Here is a 17,955-nt window from a genome sequence, read left to right as displayed (position 1 = left end):
AATGTGAAGCAGGGAGGAAAATGAGGGCGAATTAAGTCAAAATATCTCTGGAGATGTAACAAAACATCTTAGAGTACTTTGTCACAAGGCTTAGAGATAATTAGCTGAAAATTCGCTGATTTTGTAATGCTGTTGCAAATGGCAAACCTTTTGAAAATTAGCCCTGTGGTGTTTATCCAACTTCTCACAAAAAGATTGCAAGAGGACATGCTATCAGACACATTTGCTAAAACTTTATAATATGGAATCAAAATAATCAAAAGTAAAAGACAAGTACTCGTAGCAAAGTAATAAGATCTTAAACAATTCATGAACCATGTGGTATTAAGATGTGAAACTTTGGTTTTGGAGGGATTTCATTTTCCATTAGGCTTTTAGTTGCTAATAAATATTTATGAGACTACTGTGTTGCTGTTCTTAATTCAGTATTAATGCTGTATTGTAGGTACAATTTATTTCATGATTACGTACATTTTTTCCACAAGCGGTTCAACTTTGGAGGTCTTTAGGGAAGACCCAGCCTGGTACCACATGACTTTAAAAACAAAGTGGTTATTTTAGACACATGAAAGATCCAGCAGCCCAGTTATTCCATTAGGTTGAATATATAAAACTATTTTATATAAATATATAGTTAACTTTTGAATGATATAGTATTCAGTCTCATTTTCCATTTCATAAATTATGTGGAAAAACATTGCATTACACAAAATAATTACATATAAACTGGAAATTCCACAACTCAGAGCTTTAACTAAGTACGATTCTGCTAATTTCACTAAAAAACTTCAATACCATTCCTCAATTTCTAACTGGATCTTAAGAAATGTTTTAACACATTCTGAAACATTGGCCAAGAATTTCCTGCATTTTATCTGTTACTTTTGGGTGTTTTCAGGCTGGCCTGACAAGACGTGAGCATCCGAAATGCCCGCTCAAATACTGTCCGCCCCATGTAAATCACATTTAGAAGCTGCCATGCTGTTAGCCATCCAATTTCTAGCTGATTCCACCTGTGGCCTACCCATGGCAAAGGCCAATGATACATTTAAGAGATGTTCAGTATTGTTGGTTGGCTGCAGATAGCCAAAATTCAATTTAAAGGGGACCTTCTTAGGATCTTTAAATTCCTATAACTTAGCTTCTGATTAATCACTCAGTTTAATTTTTTTCATCCAAACCTTGATGCTCGTTTCAGCATCGTTCCTTGAGCTTTGGGCTTCTTTTTATTACCTTGATTCATTTGACAGAGAAGGCAATCATTAAGGATTTTCCTCTATTTGTCCTACATTGAGGAAGAGGAAGAAGAGGGGGAGAGAGACCAGGATAATCAGGTACCACAGGAGGCTTCTGGCAGGTACCCATGTGTACCCAAATTTACAGAGCAAGGAGTTCCTACCTTGACCTGAGCAATGTGCAATGCTTAAGAATACTATGTTTCACTTGTGAGGCTATACAGGTGTGCCAAAGGCATTCCTTCATCCCAGAGCCCAAGAGGCACTGCCTTGCCAGTATCTATAGAAGTCACCGCAGTCCTCAACTTTCATGCCAGAGGATCATTTCAGGTTCCATTGGATGACATTTACAACATTAGCCAATCAGCTTTACACTGATGTACTGTTTGCTATAGTTGGCCAGTACATACCCTTCCCTATGGACATTGTTCATCAGCCTGAATGGCAGGATGTCATTGACTGCACCCACATCGCCATACATGCCCCTTTCCACAATGCAATGTAACTTCTTCAACAAGAAAGGGTTTCACTCAATGAATGTTCAATTAGTTAGGGATCACAAATACCTTTCAATGCATGGGAATGCTGCTATCCAGGAGCTGACTACGATGCTTTCATTTTGAGGCGGTCCACCATACCAGCATTATTTGCAACTGATAGGCATGTTTCTGATGCCTCCTTGGTGATTGGGACTACCCTTTGCAGCAGTGGCTCTTGATTCTGGTACACTTGCCTAGGGCCCCAGGTGAACACCTACATAATGAGGCTCGATGTGTGACCACAATTATCGCAGAGTTTACAGTTGATATTCTGAAGTCACACTTCAGGTGCCTTGTTAGATCTGAGGAGCTCTGCTGTCCAGTCCAGCTAGGGTTCTTGTGTTATTTAGTGTGCTGAATACTGCTTATTTTGCTGTTCAAAGGGGATACCTGATCTCTGCTCAGAGGAAGAAGTAGGCCAGCTGGATGATGAGGCAGAAAGAGGTTGCACGGGAGAACCCTTTGTCAGCTGCGAAACATCTGTGGGCACAGCTCATAAGGGAAACATTTTCTTAAGTACAACCTGTGGCCTCTGCAGAAACAGTCCTGACACCATAAACTCCCTTTGAAGAAAGTACAATTCATTCATATAAAAACATTTGGCCCTCACACACAGCTCCCATGTCTACCATTTTGGAAACAATTTGCAAGTTATTCTCCAAGGCATTCTCCTACCTTGCAAAAAACCACTCCGCAGTTATAACATCTGTGCAAACAACTTTTAAATTTATAGAGTTCTCTTTGCCTTCCTACTGTATTTTTGCCACGATACTTCCCCTTGTTTGCCCTTCCAGCCCTAATCTCCTATTTTTCATTGATGTTGCCAAACGGGGGGTTGATGGAGGTGGCTCTGACTGCCAAGGCCACTTCTTTCCATTGTGCATGGACCATTCCTTTGGTTGGCCTCCTTCCCGCATAACTGTTGCCTCCTTCAAAGTCCTTGCTTCTGCTGTTACATCGGTACCCTGCACCTTTAAGTGGTTTAAGCGAGTTAACAGTTGCTGTAGCACTGGTTTCCCACCCCCAGAAAAGGCAAACTCCCAATAAGTAGTGATGGGAAGCCCGCCTTGAATATCATAATGAACTTGGCAAAGGGTCGTAGAAATGTGGAACTCTCTCCCCCAAAAGGCAGTGGATGCTGGAACAATTGGAGCTTTCAAGACTGAGATTGACAGATTTTTGTTGGGTAAGGGTATCAAAGGATATGGAGCAAAGGCGGGGAAATGGAGTTGAGGTGCAGATCAGCCATGGTGTAACTGAATAGCAAAACAGGCTCGAGGGGCTGAATGGCCTACTCCTGTTCCTAATGTTCCTATGTTCCTGACAAAAGAAAATAGGACAGGGTCACAAAAGAGGGAAAAAGTCCCACCCCAATGTACATATGATGGAAGATCTGGGCCATTGTAGAAACAACTAAAAAAAATAGCTAAAGTGCTTTTTTTTAAACCAAAACAGTTATTAATGTGTTTAACAATTATACCATAACTGAGTTTGCTACTTTAATCTTTACTTACAGGGTTAGCAAAACAATGGCCTTGCCTCACATCATTCGTAAACATAATAATACCCTTTCTTCACCAATGACTTTGCTGCTCCAAGTCTATCTAACTCTTTGTCAGTCAATAGGGAGATTCACCTGGCATTAATGAGGTGCGAACACTGAGAAGGAACGGGTGAGTTTTGACTGTATCCTTCACTATGGCTCTATCAGCTTTCTTCTATGATTTTCAGACACACTTTTTACAACAGAGATATAGATTAGATAAGCAAATATCTTTGGATCTATGCCAGGAGTTAGAGGAGGTTGAGCTCCCTCCAATCCTGCTTTGCCAGTAGCAATGAGCATGACAGCTGTGTTCAGCTTCTGTGCTTGTAATTCATTTCAGACAGTAAAGCTATCAGAGTCCTTTATGTTCGTAGAGACCTCACAGGTAACTCTTGCGTTGATCAAGGGATTAGGTAATTATATTTAGTTTCCTCAGAACACCTGCCTGAACAGCAAAAGCAAACAGGAGTTTTGTGGTATTATGGCAATTCCCTACTTCCGATGCTTCAAAAATTGTTGCACAAAGGCATCATCAGATTCAGCACCTAATCACAAGAGAGGACCTCTTTAGAGATGGATAATAACCCACATCCCACAAAGAGGAAGATAAAGCTGAAAAGAAAGGACAAGAAATCGATGTGATGGCCAGATCATTGTTATATAGCGTGATGTTGGACAAAGATAAAAGTCACCACATCACCTTTAACAAAGATTCATCACTGATGCTGGTTAAGACAGTGAGGCAGCACCAGATCTACTCAACCCATTGCTTCCTGAATAAGGGTTACAAGACTAAACAGTGCATTGACTTTTGAACTCAATACCACTTTGTTAATATAAAACACAAAAGGGTGGAAATTCGTCTGGACCCAAAAATTGGCCCACAATTGGCGCTGCATAGGCAGCACACGCCCTAACCGACAGGCCCAAAACCAGCCCAAAATTGGGATTGGGCCTCATTAACATTCTTCGCGCAAGCTGCTGGCCTTCACAGGCAGCTCCGCATTTTACACAGAAGAATATTGGGCTATTTGTCCCAGACAGGCCAGCTCTGCGATGTTTTTAATGGGAGAAAAATAGTTCCAATGAAAGTTAGTTCCACGGTTGAATTGCCTCACAACTGTAAAATACACCCTAAAACGCCCAAAATACTGTAACAGTAAGTAAACTAAAACTGACAAATTACTTAATGTCATCATAAACATCCAACAGGGTGTGTTACTAAACATTATTCATCGAGGTGTATAAGTCTGGGACTGGTATAGATCTTGAAAGAACCTTAGATGATTAAAACATATGCTCGTGATTTGTCTTTGATCTTGAAACAAGATTTTGGTTAAAAAAATTATTATTGCTGCTCTAGACTGGATGATATTACAAGTATGAAAACTGATGTTTTTTCAAACTGTGCGCACAGAAGCTTCCCATTCACATAGGTTCCTCCTCACCTGTTTATTTTCTATCTTAGTCATACTGTAGGAAGCAATGCAGTATCAGGCACATTTTTGAGAGATGGAAGCAAACTGTTGTACTGCCCATTGGCATTTAGTGCGGATGGCAAGATCTCTGCCATGTATACTAATGCATGGAACTTTCTCATCAACCTCCCATTGCCGGTGAGATTTCAGTAATAGAGGACTAATGGGATAGTCAACTCTATCCTGCCATTAGAACTCCCAAGGCAGCAGAGTTAATTCTATACTTCAAATTTTAAAAAAAATCCACTCTGCATCAGGTGGTTACACTCTAGCTAAAGCACAGCACTGAGAACCTTTTTCAAGTGGTGTTGCTATCAATGTCAAGCTGTAAAACTGACATTGCCCATTGCCCATTGCCCATGACCAAAAGACTATGCTCCTCCTAAATGTGACAGGGTACATACCAAAAAATGGCTGTGCCCAAAATAAAATCCATATTTATTACAACTAATTATTATACATTGGAATAATCTATTAGAACCGACTGCAATCAATGCCCAAATCAGAAGTTTTTTGTATCTTTAAGATTTAAATGAATCGATACAGGCCACTATATTTTCCAAGCTAGCGCCAGTACTGAGCGATAAAACTCGTAATGATAATAGTACTTCCAATGCTGATTGATAACCTATTATAAAAAGTTACCTGTGACTGTTTTATAATCTGCACTGTCTTATTAATGCGTGGTTTGGTAATCTCGAAGTAAATTTTTGCCTGATTATTTGATCAGACGACATTGTAATCTAGAAAAGGAGACCTCCTGCTCCTTAAATGTCACCACTCCAAAAAGTAATATTTTATTGAAATACTCTATTATTAGTCAGACTTTCATGTTCCCTTTTTCTTTGTCTGTTTCTAAACAGGCTCCAAATGCACAAAGGTCACTGGCTCCCGGCAATGAGTTGGTGAACTTGACAAGCACATCTCTGAAAAAAAATCACACTGTAATTCGAAAGTCAATCGTCCATGCATACCATTTACATTGGCAAGCTTTTCACTCCCCAGGGAAACAAAGGTTTTGCAGAAGTGCAAGATAACCTTGCTGGCAGCAGTCCTAAGGTAAATCCCGGGAAGGGAGTTGTGGTTGGAGCAGGCAATGGGAGCAGGTGGGGCAGTCGCTTGGACGGTAGATTTGGGGGAGCTCCTCCTGGCTGCACAGGAAGGTTCTTTAAAAAATGGTACCTTTAGCTGGCGGTCGCTGCTTAGGCCACAAGGGTCACTGAAGAAGCCTGAGCGGGCAGGCCCAATGCCTGTCCCAGTCATTGTTGCCCAGTTTCTGTGAGGGGACATAAAAGAGGCATTAGGTGTCATATTTACATATGAAAAGGATCTAACACCTGTTTTAGGCAGCCACCAGGGACGCCTGAAAAAATGGCCTGACTCAATATTGGGTCGAAGGTTTCTCATGCCTCTTTGGGGTGCAGGACGTTGGTCCTCAAAATTGGGCCTCGTTGCGCCTGTTTTACTCATGCTACAAAGTTAAAAATTTCGATCCCAAAGCATGTTAGTAGAAATGTGCATGTTTTCACATACAAATGCTATGAAGGCACATGTTGATGCATTGGTGCATGAACTTAAACATTGCTATTATCTTGCTGCCTTGTGACAGTTCTAGTAATCTACTTACTGATGTTACGTGTTCACAGGTGTTATCAAGTGTACTTGTTTGTTCTACTGTTAATTGCCTATCTTTTTCCACCAATATAACTTATGTTACTGGCATGATCCTCAGTTTCTAAATCAGCATTTCTTACATTGGGTCTTTGAATCCAGTGACGTTTTAATGACAAATAAATCCGTCACTGATGTGTCTGGTCCAACACCTGTACCACAAGGTGTGTTATTTTAATTTTGTCCAGATTCCCTTTAACCCTTTTCTTGACATCGCCTATTGATTCTGTCTGATTTCAGCGGATAGTGTTATCATTCGCAATTTCTTCACAGGCCTGCTGCATCTCCTTTGGATTTTGTCCACGGTTTTTCCATCCTAATGATTCTATTTTATTCTAACGATTTCTTTAATAAGAAAGCCTACCTCCGTGCTTTTATGCAGCCTTCTGTTTTACCCCTTCTTTGCAGCCATATTTATAACTATTTAGGGCACAGTATGTTTGCTGCACTTATACAGTACACAGTGAATTCCATCACTTTTACACTTGTGTCCATGTTTTGATTTGTGTGTTATAAGTTGCACTGGTACACATTGTACTATACTTTATACTTGCCATTCATAGTTGCAACCTCCGAATAAGGGTTGAGGAAACAGGGCGAAAAGTTATACCCATAAATGGTATTCACTGTTATAACTGAAAGCAATACTTCGGTATACCTAAGGTTATAAAGTGAAAAGGAAAAGCTTACTTCACTGAAGGATAAGTCGCTAGAAGTGGGCTATTTAGGAGTGCAGTGTTTTGTGAAGGTATGAGGATTATTTCAAGTAGACACTTCGCAAATACTTGAAAAAAATACTGCAACAATGAATTCAATGGAAGTTTCCCTCTCCTGTAGAAGAAATGAATGCCAGTTGCTTTATCCTGTTTCATATCACAGTCAAACACAATATTTTATCATTTGCAATATTTTATCTACTTTGTGTCTTCCAGGAAGAGAATAACAACTTGAAAGTTAAAGTGCTTTAATTTTAGCAATAGAACAAGCTGTATAGTGATTAATACAACATATGGCTATAAAGATCTTAAGGAATGAAGAGATTAGAAATAATTTTGATACAAGTTTGTACGATACTTAGTGTGATATTATACGACTGAGTAGGATGTCGCGAGACTATTAAGATATCAGACCTGATCGTGTGTTATTAATGTGAAGGTATAATGATATGTCATAACAACTCATAATTATATAGCACTTTTAACCACCACGAGGACATCCTCCATCATGTAATGTGGCTCTTCCATCATGCTAAGTGGACTAAGGACAGGTCTAGCAGCCCAAAACTGGGCATCCATGAATTGCTGTAGGGCAAAAGCAGCAGCAGAATTGTATACCACCAGAATCTGTAATATCATGGCCCAGCACATCCTCACTCCTTGATCACTATCAAGCCTAAAGACCAAACCTAGTTCAATAGAGGGTGTAGAAGGGGATGCCAGGAGCAGCACCAGGCATACCTTAGAAATAATGTATCAATATAGTGAAACTGCAACACAGAGCTACCTGCATGCTCAATACCAAAAGCTTGCTCAAGAGCCTGAGCTCAGCAGACCCACAATCAATGTATTAGGGCAAAGATCTGTGGCCATATCACATCCACTCAAGAGTGGTGGCAGACAACCAGGCAACTAACAGGAGGAGGAGACGCCATGAACATCCCCATCCTCTCTTGTGTGGTAGAGCCCAGCATGTGAGTAAACGAGTCAAGGCTGAAGTATTTGCAAATGTCCTCAGGCAAAAGTGCCGAGTGGATGATTCTACTCGGACTCCTCCTAATGTTCTCGCCATCGTAGATACCAGTATCAGCTAATTTGGCTCACTCCACGTGACATTAAGAAGTCGCTAATTGGACAGGATACAGGCTGTAGTGCTGAAGACCTTTTCACCAGCTAGCTGCTCCCCTAACCAAGTTGTTCCAGTACAACTGTAACACTGGCATCTACCCGACAATGTGGAAGATTGCCCAGGTATGTTCTAACCACAAAAAAACAGGATAAATCTAACTTAGCAATTTCTGTCCTCCCAGTCTTCTCCCAATCATCAGTAATGTAATGGAAGGAGTCATCAATACAGCTATCAAACAACACCTACTCACCTATAACCTGCTCAACAACACTTTTTTTGGGGTCCACATTGATCCAGATATGGACGCAAGAGCTGAATGCCAAAGGAGATGTGAGCATAGCTCCCCTTGAAATCAAAGTAGCACCTGACCGAGTTTGGCACTAAGGAGCTCTAGCAAAACTGGTCAATTGGGGTCAAAGAGAAAACCCTCCTGTAGCTAGATCATACCTGATGCAAAGGAAGATGGTTGTGGTTGTCGGACGCCAGTCATCCCAGCCCCAGGACATCACGATATGAGCCCCTCAGAGAAACAATCTTGGCTCAACCATCTTCAGATGCCTCATTAATGATCTTTCATTGGACAGGGGTGCAACTGCACTGAAGGTTCCATTAATCCTCTTCACAACTCCTTCGATAATGAAGCTGTTCATTCCAGCCTATAGCAGGACCTGGATAACATCCAGACTTGGGCTGACAAAGGAGCAGGCAACATTCACGCCATATAAGTGGCAGATAATGACCACCTCAAAATAAGAGAAAGCCCAGCTCACTCCCTAGCTAGCCCCACCATTGCCAACCCCCGACTATCAACATCTTTCACCAGACATATCAACACGGTGGCTATAAGAGCAGAGAAGAGACTATAGATCATAAAATCTTACAGCACAGAAGGAGGCCATGCAACCGATCATGCCTATGGCAGCTCTTTGAAAGAGCCATCCAATTAGTCCCACTCCCCTGCTCTTTCCCCATTGCCCTACAAATTTTTCCTTTACGGGTATATATCCAATTCCCTTTTGAAAGTTACCATTGAATCTGCTTCCACCACCGTTTCAGGCAGCGCATTCCAGTTCCTAACAACTCGCTACATAAAAATTTTCTCCTCATCTCCCCCTGGATTTTAAGCCATTTGTCTTAAATCTTCGTTCTCTGGTTACAGACCCACCCATCAGTGAAAACACTTTCTCCTTATTTACTCTATCAAAACTCCTCAGAATTTTAAACACCTCCATTAAATCTCCCCTTAATCTTCTCTGCTGTAAGGAGAACAATATCAGCCTCTCTAGTCTTTCCACATAACTAAAGTCTTTCATCCCTGGTATCATTCTGGTAAATCTCCTCTGCACCTTCTCCAATGCCTTGACATCCTTCCTAAAGTGTGGTGCCCAGAATTGGACACAATACTTTGACTGAGGCCTAACCAGTGATTTATAAAGGTTTAGCATATCTTCCTTGCTTTTGTACTCTACGCCTCTGTTTGTAAAGTCAAGCATCCCATATGCGTTTTTAACAGATTTATCAACTTGTCTACCACCTTCAAAGATTTGTGTACGTGAACCCCCCCAGGCCTCCCTTTCCTGCAGCTGCTTTAATATTGTACCATTTAGTTTACTCTAGTATACTCTGTAATGAATGGTTCACGTCCTCATCCTTCGAAGTCTCTCAGCCATCTACAAGGTTCAAGTCATGAGTTTGATGAAATACTCACCGCTTGTCTGGATGTATGCAGCCATAACAACACTCAAGAAGCTTGACACCATACAGGACAGATCATTTACTCGATCGGTGCCACTCTCACTGGACTCATTATCCACCACCTCCATCACCAGCTCACTCTGGCTTCTGTATGTATGATCTACAGGACACACTGCAGTAACTGCAATTACTGCGATAGCTCCTCCCTTCCCTGCACCATCAAGAAGGACAAGAGGAACTAATGTTCTGGGAATACCATTAATACAAGTTCCGCTCCAAATCACACATCCTGACCGACATATATCACCGTTCCTTCAAAAATTGCTGAGTCAATATCCTGGAATTCCCCACCTAACAGCTCTGTGGGAATACCATTACCAGATGGACTGCAGCAGTTCAAGAAGAAAGCTCACCATCACCTTCTCAGGGCAAGTAGGGATGAGCAATAAATACCGACCTTGTCAAAGCACCCATATCCTGAGAACAAATTTAAAAAGTAACATGAGAAATCTCAGCTTCCCCTTGCCTTTAATAAATATTCAATCTATTACTCTCTGTAGTATAATTTACTTTACAGTGAGTTCTGGGTGATATTTTAGTCTGGGTGTAACATATTAAGAATCATTAGTTATGTGTTAAACGCACAATGATTTGGGCATTACAAGTGACTTGATGGAAACCATTATTTATAGTGTGATCTGCTTGATTCCTCTAAGTGTTAAAGTGCTGACACGGAACTAATGGACAAACGAGAGAGAAAAACACATTGTTAATGGCTCCTTAAGTGTTTGCAAAGGGGTACTATTAAGAAAAACATGCACACTTTCTCCGAGTACAATCTTAAAGTACATGGAATTGTTTAGTATGTTCAAACCTAGTGTTCAGTAGGAGCAAGAAGTGCTAATTCTACAGTTGGGAGCACAACACTGTTGCAAACATTGTTTAACTGCTGATTTCTCTTGCAAATGCGGTGGGGTATAGTAATCAGTTATCATTTATAGTGCAGCAGATGGAGTAGACTAAAGAGAGAGAGCATACAGGGCATGGGAGGTGCAGTATAGTCATTAAAAACTACACGAGGAAGAGGCATTACCATTCAAGGTGAAGCTGTCTGGAGCTGATGGAGAAACAGCGCCTCATGAGGCTTGGGCTTAGCAAGGACGCAGTGAGTCAACTCTGTCGCCTGCTTTACGGTGACCTGCAACTACACTCAGGTATTGATACTGCCTTTTCAGTGGGCGCGAAGGTCAGTACTACCTTAAATTTTTATACCACTGGTACATTTCAGGCACCCACAGGAGACAAATCAGAGGTAAGTTGCTATGCGGTCAATTGTTACATTAAGGATGTGACTGACGTGCTGCTTTGCCATGCAGAGAGGTACATCAACTTCATTAGCCACCCTAACATCAGCAACAGAGACAGCTGCACTTTTATTGCCTTGCAAACTTCCCTGAGGTGCAGGACATAATTGACTGCACACACATAGCCATTCGAGCACCAAGCAGTAATCCAGAACACATATGTCAATCAACAGAGCTATCTTCCTGTGAATGTGCAAATGGTATGCAGTGCCAATATAAAACTAATGCATGTGAATGCAATGCTTTCAAGTCCATGAATCAGTAGTTTGAAGGGGAAGGAAGAATTGAAGTATGAATCTAGAATATGTGGTGAAGCTATTGCCAATAAACTGCTCTGATCAACCCCCATATAGAAGCACAGCAAGAGTTCACTGAGGTACCTGAAATGACCAGTGTTGTTTTCGAATAAACACCTGGTTTCCTAAAGCAAAGGTTCAGATGCTATTCCTAGTTGAGGCCTGGGGGGTGGAGGAGCATTGCTATATTCTCCATCAAAGATGTAAAAACCTTCCACTTCATGTCACACAATTTTGCCATTGATCTTGAGTGGTGAGCTATGGCTACAAAACATGGATGAACAAGATGTCAAAGAGCCACTGAAGCATCCAATTGTGGAGTAAGTACCATAATGAGACAGAGGAGTGCAGGAGGCATCATAACCACCCACTGTTCAGGAAGTGGTCAAGTAAACAACATTGATCTTCAAAATAGTTCGGACATACAGATAGATTGATTTTGATTTATCTTTACTTTTGTCCATAACAGCCTCGTTTTAACTTTATCGCATTTGGGAGACATGAGGCTCCCCTTCCTGCTGAATATAACATTGACAGCAAAGAAAATATAATAAATACTGTAATTTTTAAATTTTCCTTTCTTGTTTTTTGGTACTGTGTCTAAAGTGCATGTGGTCTCTCAGTGTACAATATACCTTCTCAATATACCTTCCTATATTCACCCCATTAAATTTGTGAGCTTCTACATAATACAAATTAACTATGTCCGACTTCTATATATTCCTCTGGACAAGTGAGTAAAAGTGGTTGCTATTTCCTGAGCCAAATGACTGTGATCCTTTGGATGCATGTGTGACTGTTCCTGATGTGCCTTCTTCAGTATTAGGCATGTCTTATGTCCATGTGCTTTTGAAGGTCTCATAACAAGCCATTTGCATAGGTGTTTGTGCTGCTGCACAGCAGCCACAAACTTCAGTGCCATTTGGGTGCTCTTGTGACTCCTTACTCATGTTGCTGCTGTAGGCTCGATCATCTGTACAGCCACTGATCCATGAAAGCACAGGGCACTGAGCCTCTGAGATTTTGGGATCCCTTTGTGATCCAACTGTTCACCAATGGGCCATATATAGTGGCCACTGCAGTTACCAAGTGATCTGCTTCCTCATGCACGCCAAGCTACACAGAGGGTAACCTGTCATTTCATCTTTCAAAGTATTACAATCAAGTAATATTTCTACATTCTCCAGGCCTTGTTATGATACCTTCAAAAGCATATGGACATCAACAATTCAGGCAAAAGACATGCCTGGTACTGAAGAAGGCACATCAGGGATAGTCACATATGCATCCAAAGGATCACAGTCATTTGGCTCAGGAGATAGCAACCACTTTTACTCACTTGTCCAGAGGAATATATAGAAGTCGCACATAGTTGATTTATATTATGTAGAAGCTCATAAATTTAATGGGGTGAATATCGGAAGAGATATTGAGAAGGTATATTGTGCATCGAGGGACCACATACACATTACTTCAAAAGCTGGAGCATTGTACAATGTATTCCTAACCAACTCATCAGGTGCACTTACCAAACAATGCCACAGCTCCGTGCCTCCTGGTTGATCATAGCATATACCTCTTTTGTGCCCTCAGTACGAATGTACCCAGTTGTGCCTTGTCTCCCCCATCATCTGACAATCCCAATATGTGTGCCTGGAAGCTGCAGTCAGTGGTAGTGATACTGTGCGCTCTGGTGAATTATTGTGCTTCCATGGGCCTTTTCTGCACATTACTGCCTTCTCCTGTAACATTTTTGGTCACCACTACCCTAATCCTTCTTTCTTCATTTCTTGGTCTTTGATTCTTTTTCACAACTTAGGAATGTTTTATTATTACTTAGGATTGTTGATAACGTTAGATGAAGAGGGGTGGGGGGAGGCTCGTGTGGAGCATAAACCCTGCCATGGACCAGTTGGGCCGAATGGCCTGTTTATGTGCTGTAGGTCCCACGTAATTACAATAAAGACACCATACACGTGCAAAGTGTTGCACAGCAATAACACTGATGAAGGGTTGCACTGCATCACTGTGGATGTCACTTTTTATTTTCATTAACACATATAGCAGGTAGCCTGACTTCCATACAATACCTTCACAGATGTGCAGGTGTGTGCCTCTGACAGTCACATTTTGTAATAACACCATCTTTCTCTGCTCGAAGTGACTCAGTGCCTTCCTAGCATCAGCACTGAGCCAGTTCGTGCATGATGAGTGTGGCCCACTTCTGTCAGTAACAGTAACAGCAGTGTACATTTGGACAGGGGAACATGAGCCATGCTAATATCATCCTTCACTGGCTACCCTGTACTATCATGCTGAAGAGCACGAATGGGTATGATAGCATAACGGAGTGGTCCTCGCCTAGCAGCCCAGAGATCATGAGTTCTAAATCCCACCAGGTCAAGTTATCAAACTGAATTCAATGGGGGACAAATTGGATAGGTCCTATTATTGAGTGGGGGTAGCGCGATCCGCCATTAACCCACGCCCAGTGACCCCTGTGCAGGCAGGATGAGACTGTCATGAGGCCTGAGGACTTACCTTCAAGCAGCATTCCGAATCAGCGATGACACGAGGATTCAATGCAATTTGCACTTTCTACTAGCAGGGGGAGCCCCAATCTCTTAAAGGCAGGCTGTCTCTTAAAAATCTCTTAAAAGTAGCTGGTACCTGTTTTTTGCTGAAATAACAGTCTGCTATCTGCACGGAGTCTGAATGGAGATCAGACATCGCACATGCAAAACACAGATGCAGCTCCCGTCCCTGTGTTTACAAACTGATGAGTTATGTTAAAACATTGAATAAAGGTTGCACACTACTAAATCCCACATCCACCAATCTGCATGCCAGACCTCACCAATCAACCGATACTGAGTTTGTACCAGGCCTGCAAGAGAGCGTGCACCAAGGTTCTCTGCTGATGCATTAGAGGCCTTGATGCAAGAGGTGGACAGAAGGAGGGACATCCTATATAAATTGCGGTGGTGGGGGGGGGGGGTATGCAAGAGGCCCTCCAGACATATACCCCAAGGGCAGGGAGGCAGCGGGGGACGAAGTCAATGCCAGACGCACAGCATCATGAGCATGAAAGCAGTGCAGAAAGAAGTTCAATGCTTTGACATGAGTGGTCAAGCTGAGTGAGGTCAACTGTCAAGTGGCGTCTCCTACCAACTGCACCATGCACTACACCCCCCAATCCCCCACATACCAACAAACTCTTTCCAATAGTACTCAACTCTTCCAATCTCATATGAGGGCTTCCTCTCACCCTTACACATTACCACTGTTGCAAGCCGCCTACCCACAACTCATAGGCCACACACACTGGCAGCTATTCAACCATGACATGCACACCATCCAGTCACACATCTTGCTTTCTTGTGGGACGAGGTGACGCATATCAGGAGGCAGCAAGTGGTAGTGGCATTTAGCCCCTCGAGCCTGTTCCGCCACTCAATGAGATCATGGTGGACCTGTGACCTAACTCCATATACCCGCCTTAGCCCCATATCCCTTAATACCCTTGGTTCACAGAAATCTTTCAATCTCAGATTTAGAATTCACAATTGAGGCTAGCATCAACTGCCGTTTGCAGAAGAGCATTCCAAACTTCTCCCACCCTTTGCGTGTAGAAACATTTCCTAACTTCATTCCTGCACGTCCTGGCTCTAAATGTTAGGCTATGTCCCCTAGTCCTAGTATTCAAGTACAGGAGACCTCCAAAAACAGTTACAAATGTCTCAGCAGCCAGAAGCAATAATCCAGCCACTAACCTGTAAATCCTGAATGAACCCTTTAAATAGCGCTGGTGGGAGTCCTCCAGGCACTCTAAGACACGTTCATGGTTGGAGTTAAGACTGTGAGTTGAGTTGATCATCAAGTCCCAAAATGGTGTCTATCACTTTAAATCAGTATTGCACACTGGTTGTATCCATTTTCTCCTTACTTTACATGCTTCCGGCATTCCTATACCAAGATGGCGTCTGGTGCACGTTACACTGGAAAGGTGCATGCGCAGCCAAGACGCCTTCTTGGATGTTGGAGAGGCCGTGTAGTGCCGAAACGACGGGCACTACATGACCCAATTTAGCGCCCCATAAATCTTGTAATCTGTGAGCTAACATCAGAAGATGATATGAAAGCTTCTGGACTTTTTGTAAAAACTCAACTGGTTCACTAAGCTTCCTCAGGCAAGGGAATTGACCAGCCCTACCCATGTGACTCCAGTACCACACTACATGGTGAATGCTTAATGTTCTCTGAAGTAACCTCGTGAGTCACTCAGGTTGCTTTTCAGGGAATCTAGGGATGGACAATAACTGCAACTTTACCAACATCTCCCACAACCAAAGGATGCAGTCATTTCCCAGCTACATCATCTTTCTTTCTTCATCACTAAGGCCTCTATAAATTCCTCACTTTATATTGTGAGATGTAAGTAATATTTGCCTTTAAGTTTTATTTGAATACGTGTCCTTACTGCACAACTCTTTACCTTTTCGGTGTTAGCCTTGGCTCAGTGGTAGCACTCTCGACTCCAAGTCAGAAGATTGTGGGTTCATAATCCCACTTCACAGACTTGAGCACAAAAACTAGGCTGACACTCCAGTGCAGTACTGAGGGATTGCTACACTGTCAGAGGTGCTGTCTTTCGCATGAGATGTTAAACCAAGTCTGCCCTCTCAGATGAACGTTAAAGAACCATAGCACTATTTCGAAGAAGAGCAGGGGAATTCTCTCCCATGTCCTGGTCAATATTTATCCCTCAGCCAACATCACTAAAACAGATTATCTGGTCATTATCACATTGCTGTTTGTGGGACCTTGCTGTGCACAAATTGGCTGCTGCGTTTCCTACATTACAACAATGACTACACTTCAAAAGTATTTCATTGGCTGTAAAGTGCTTTGGGATGTCCTGAGCTTGTAAAAGGAGCGATATAAATGTAAGTCTTTCTTTCTTTAGCCTGTAAGTCATTTCTAATGTTCACTGACCTTTGTGACCTTCCTCAAGTTACAGAACTCCTTCCCTATCACTTGCCAAGTTCTTGTGGTTAATTGTGTGTTGATATTTTCCATGATCACTTTCCACGCAGCAACCTTTCTTTCTTCACTTAGTCTCCATTTCCTAACCCCAGACAGCTGCTCTTGACTTGGATAGATGCCATCCAGTACCATTTCAAGATCTCTGTCAGTGATGTCCGTCTGCAATGCTCAGTCGCTGTGTTAAAGATCTGCTTTCCTCTAACTACAGCTGCATTAAAGATTTCCGCAGGTCATTAGCAGCTTCGGATGTGTGAAAAGGCTCGTTATTGCAGCCGTATCCTGATTGGATGCTCACTGTCAGGTACCCTATGCAGATTCGCTGTCCTCGCAAACCACATCAGCCTATGCACATCTGGAAGCGCATGCTCGAAACACTTGCAAGTCGATCTTGATAACATGGGGCAGAGGAATATGTGGCCATGTGTACAATATGCAAAGTAATCTAGTGTCTATTTTGCTTAGGTTTACTGAAAAATCAGGCAATCACCAGTTATTTTACACATTTGCCTTCTACATCAAGATGGTGCCTATAATTGTAGTGCACACCTACAGAACTGCATGCTGCATAGTAGGCCATATTATATTGGGAACTAATCTTCTAAACTGAGGTTAACATTGGCGTTTGCATTTAAGAAGTTCGGCTAACAAAATTAGTCTTTATTCATATACAGTAACCAGTACAATACTCAGTGCATCATTCCCTAGAGAATGCAATAAACCATATCATGGTAAGATAAAACAAAATATGAAGTTGTAATTTAAAAAAAGCAGAGCCGACTAGAAAACGTGCTACTCTCAATTTTGAATTTTGAGTGGTTTCAATGGGAAAGAGTACAACTTATTTTATAACACTGAAAATTAATACTGAACAACAGCTTAAAACCTCAGTTATCCAGGATCTTTAGGGATACTTTTTTTCCCCCTTAAAAATGTAGTTAAAAATGGGAGCAAAGCAGTTTCTTATGTTTTTTTTTAGTAGGTGGAAGTCTGAGAATACCTGGGAAAAGAAAGTCGGAAACCGGAACACATTAAAAGAACAGCATAAATGAACAGCCTAACCACAAGCCAACATATCACTTACCCTCTGTACTGAACTAATAACCTCAGGAGAGGAAGTTGATGCTAATGCTGTCACTATTAGAGTGGTACAAGCTGGCAACATTGAGTTGCATTGCCAACTCTACATCACTGTCAGATGCAGAGCACTGTGCACGTATACTTAAGACATTTCCAAGTTAAA

The sequence above is a fragment of the Heptranchias perlo genome, chromosome 34 (genome assembly GCF_035084215.1).
Source record: "Heptranchias perlo isolate sHepPer1 chromosome 34, sHepPer1.hap1, whole genome shotgun sequence".
NCBI lineage: Eukaryota > Metazoa > Chordata > Chondrichthyes > Hexanchiformes > Hexanchidae > Heptranchias > Heptranchias perlo.
The sequence above is the reverse complement of the archived record's forward strand: the minus strand, read 5'-3'. Positions refer to the sequence as shown.